At 43.6% G+C, this 5,000-nt stretch overlaps 1 non-coding gene across 1 annotated transcript; it reads left to right on the top strand.

The window, feature by feature from the left end:
* Positions 1-3,000: 3,000 nt before the first annotated feature.
* Positions 3,001-4,906, top strand: LOC123719713. Its single transcript, XR_006755781.1, has one exon. It is a non-coding gene; the product is annotated as a small subunit ribosomal RNA (ribosomal RNA).
* The last annotated feature ends 94 nt before the right edge of the window (positions 4,907-5,000 follow it).

Here is a 5,000-nt window from a genome sequence, read left to right as displayed (position 1 = left end):
GGGCTGCTCTCCCTGCGCGCCTCCGAGCTTTTATATACACTCTAGGGGTAGGGCAGACAAGACCGCGTGGATAGTGGGGCGCTCTGATTCGGTTTTGGGTACTTTTTGGATATTCAATAAGTAAGTAAGTAAGTAAGTAAGTAAACACTCAATTCTCACTCAAGAATTACAATATAATACACAAAATTTACAACTTACAAACAATGAAATGAATGATCTTTTTCTCGTATGCATCGCAAATGATCGATACTTTCAAAATAATCTGAACCCTTACACTTAGTCAACTCAAAGTGATTGACGTTTGACATCAATTTTATGTCGGTTTTATGAAATAGATTTTGGTCGGCGGTCGGTAACGGCCATATATGTCTTATATATCAATTTGTATGAAAAAGTTTCAAAAAAACAAAAAAAAAACTCAATCAACTAAGTAAGTAAGTAAGTAAGCAAGCACTTAAGTTTCTTTTAGTGAGTACTATCTAGAATAATTAAAAATATCGACATTTAAATCGACGGTCCCTATTTGGAAGGTTAACCTATAGCCCTAATAATAATTATATTATTATGATTATGACAATGTTGATGTTGTTGCACTAGACACACCATAATAAACCATAAATAGTTTTTCTTACCAGAAGAGTTTTTATTTTTAAATATTCAATTTTAACTAGAAACGTATCGCTATCGCTAACAAAACCCCACACCACACACCACCACACGTTACACACATATACTTGACAGAGTAGATACTATCTACATATCTATCGACAGAGTTGTAGATATCGTGCCGTTGAACGGCATCTTGTCGCGTCGCGTGGCGATCTTGTACGAGAAACATTTTCCTCTGACATTGTATCGGAATAATTATTATAATTCATTATTATACATACATACATACATACATACATACATACATATTATTAATAAATATAATTGTTTTTTTTGTTTTTTCTTTTCTTCAAATAAACCCACATTGCCATTTCTCTGAGCGTGTGCTGCGAGCTTCAACGAGAAACATTCGGCGCGAAACTGTCGAGCGGCCGGCCGTCGCGCGCCGCACCTGTACGAGAAACATTTTCCTCTGACGTTGCATCGGAATAATTATTATACATACATACATACATACATACATACATACATATTATTAATAAATATAATTGTTTTTTTTGTTTTTTCTTTTCTTCAAATAAACCCACATTGCCATTTCTCTGAGCGTGTGCTGCGAGCTTCAACGAGAAACATTCGGCGCGAAACTGTCGAGCGGCCGGCCGTCGCGCGCCGCACCTGTACGAGAAACATTTTCCTCTGACGTTGCATCGGAATAATTATTATACATACATACATACATACATACATACATATTATTAATAAATATAATTGTTTTTTTTGTTTTTTCTTTTCTTCAAATAAACCCACATTGCCATTTCTCTGAGCGTGTGCTGCGAGCTTCAACGAGAAACATTCGGCGCGAAACTGTCGAGCGGCCGGCCGTCGCGCGCCGCACCTGTACGAGAAACATTTTCCTCTGACGTTGCATCGGAATAATTATTATAATTCATTATTATACATACATACATACATACATACATACATACATACATATTATTAATAAATATAATTGTTTTTTTTGTTTTTTCTTTTCTTCAAATAAACCCACATTGCCATTTCTCTGAGCGTGTGCTGCGAGCTTCAACGAGAAACATATCTATCAATACAAATGTCTATTCAAAAAAAAGAAAACAAACAAAATCATATCAGTCAATAAAATAAATAATAATATTTTTTTACTACTACTACTAGTACTACTACGTGCTACTACTGCACGCCAATACACATACATAATAAAATGAAAAATCGTCTCTCTCTCGCTCGCTCTACGAGAAACATTCGACGTCCGCTCCAATGCCGACGCGGACTATTGCTCTCGGTATAGATGTGGAGCGAAACAGTCGTGCGCACAGCGTCGACTCGTTCTCGTTGCCGCGCGTCGTTCGTCTCAAATAGACACGAACGACGGACGAGAGAGAATAGAATGTGTTCTTGTTTTTGTGTTTGTGCGAAGTGTGAGAATATTATATACATATATTCGCGCATGGATGATATAGATATGGGTATGGATTTTCGGAGGAAATTATATCAAATTCGTATTTCGAATGCGAGACCGCCGAGATCTTTCCCAGCTCTCTCTCTCTCTGTGTGTGTGGTGTATAGTACATTTTATATATCTCTCTTGTGTCAACACAAAATAACAAAGAATATACATACTACTCCTCCTCATATTTTATATAATATAATATAAAATTATATTATAGCACCGCGTTCGCAGACCGTATGGTGATGTTACCAATCGACCAAGATTTGGGACCGTCTCCCCCGGTGTTATCTGTGATGTTAAAAGAATACGCTTCTAGGCACACCTCAACGCAGGGCGCCTAGCGTGTTCGACACGTGCGCGGTCGCCACGGCGACCGTATATGTAAAGAATGTATAAAAGAGGACGCACACGCGCCCATCGTCGAAACGGTGTGCGCAGCGTCGTGTTGGAATTTATCCCTCAAGCTCCGGGCGTTGATCGTATCTAGTGCGAATCATGCGTGTGTGTGCGCATGTAATTGCCAGCCGAGTTTTAATATGTTTACAATAACGTATTGAATAAAAATTGAGAAGTTGCGTTTAGATGAATGTTCAATTTTCAAATTGTCACAACATCGATTCCCGCCCGCGGGGTCGTGTTCGTTGCAGTTTTATGTCCCTCACAGTGGTCGAGCATCGTTGTACATCACCTCGTTGCGAGATCGTGACGGGACGGCCGCTCGTAGACCGGTCAAAGTTAGTCTATCGATATGAAGCGCGAACGTCGCGTCGCGTGCAAATTCGACGCGTTACGTTCACGCGTGTCGAGAAGGCGCGCGCGCAAGCGCGCGCCCCTCGACGCCGCCGAGCCAGCGGCTCGCCGAAGCCGCGTGACCGCGGTGTAGGCGTGTCGTTTGCGTAAGCAGCTCCCTGGTTGATCCTGCCAGTAGTTATATGCTTGTCTCAAAGATTAAGCCATGCATGTCTCAGTGCAAGCCGTATTAAGGCGATACCGCGAATGGCTCAATATATCAGTTTTGGTTCCTTAGATCTTACTCAGTTACTTGGATAACTGTGGTAATTCTAGAGCTAATACATGCAATCAGAACTCTGACCAGTGATGGGATGAGTGCTTTTATTAGATCAAAACCAATCGGCGGAGGGCCATGCGTCCGAAGTCGTTAATTTTGATGAATCTGGATAACTTTTGCCGATCGCACGGTCCAGTACCGGCGACGCATCTTTCAAATGTCTGCCTTATCAACTTTCGATGGTAGTTTCTGCGACTACCATGGTTGTCACGGGTAACGGGGAATCAGGGTTCGATTCCGGAGAGGGAGCCTGAGAAACGGCTACCACATCCAAGGAAGGCAGCAGGCGCGCAAATTACCCACTCCCGGCACGGGGAGGTAGTGACGAAAAATAACGATACGGGACTCTTACGAGGCCTCGTAATCGGAATGAGTACACTTTAAATATTTTAACGAGGAACAATTGGAGGGCAAGTCTGGTGCCAGCAGCCGCGGTAATTCCAGCTCCAATAGCGTATACTAAAATTGTTGCGGTTAAAAAGCTCGTAGTTGCATTTGTGCGCCGCGCTGTCGGTGCACCGCATCCGCGGTGATACTGACACGTCTGCGGAGCATATCGTCGGTGAGCCGGCGGTAAAACGCCGGTTCAATATCAAAATCCTATCGCGGTGCTCTTCGGTGAGTGTCGAGGTGGGCCGACAATTTTACTTTGAACAAATTAGAGTGCTCAAAGCGGGCTCAAAATGCCGCTTGAATATTTCGTGCATGGAATAATAGAATATGATCTCGGTTCTATTTTGTTGGTTTTCAGAACTCCGAGGTAATGATTAATAGGGATAACTGGGGGCATTCGTATTGCGACGTTAGAGGTGAAATTCTTGGATCGTCGCAAGACGAACATCAGCGAAAGCATTTGCCAAAGGTGTTTTCATCAATCAAGAACGAAAGTTAGAGGTTCGAAGGCGATTAGATACCGCCCTAGTTCTAACCGTAAATATGTCATCTAGCGATCCGCCGACGTTACTACAATGGCTCGGCGGGCAGCTTCCGGGAAACCAAAGATTTTGGACTCCGGGGGGAGTATGGTTGCAAAGCTGAAACTTAAAGGAATTGACGGAAGGGCACCACCAGAGTGGAGCCTGCGGCTTAATTTGACTCAACACGGGAAATCTCACCAGGCCCGGACACCGGAAGGATTGACAGATTAACAGCTCTTTCTTGATTCGGTGGGTGGTGGTGCATGGCCGTTCTTAGTTGGTGGAGCGATTTGTCTGGTTAATTCCGGTAACGAACGAGACTCTAGCCTGCTAAATAGGCGTCGTCATTCAAGGTGTGCGCGACTCTCGGGGAGCGCAACTCACTGGCGACGTATTAAAATTCTTCTTAGAGGGACCGGCGGCTTCGAGCCGCACGAGATTGAGCAATAACAGGTCTGTGATGCCCTTAGATGTCCTGGGCCGCACGCGCGCTACACTGAAGGAATCAACATGTTCTCCCTGGCCTAGAGGCCCGGGCAACCCGTTGAAACTCCTTCGTGCTGGGGATTGGGGGTTTGCAATTATCCCCCATAAACGAGGAATTCCTAGTAAGCGCGAGTCATAAGCTCGCGTTGATTACGTCCCTGCCCTTTGTACACACCGCCCGTCGCTACTACCGATTGAATGATTTAGTGAGGTCTTCGGACGACACGCGGTGGCCTCACGGCCGTCGGCGTTGCTGGGAAGTTGACCAAATCTTGATCATTTAGAGGAAGTAAAAGTCGTAACAAGGTTTCCGTAGGGGAACCTGCGGAAGGATCATTAACGTTGGTTTTTTCTTTTTGTTTTGTTGTTGTCAAAGACTCGCAAAAAAAGAAAAAAATACAAAAACACGTGAATGATACGAATCAAAATCGAA

Source organism: Pieris brassicae, unplaced genomic scaffold (genome assembly GCF_905147105.1).
Source record: "Pieris brassicae unplaced genomic scaffold, ilPieBrab1.1, whole genome shotgun sequence".
Taxonomy (NCBI): Eukaryota; Metazoa; Arthropoda; class Insecta; order Lepidoptera; family Pieridae; genus Pieris; species Pieris brassicae.
The sequence above is the reverse complement of the archived record's forward strand: the minus strand, read 5'-3'. Positions and strand labels throughout refer to the sequence as shown.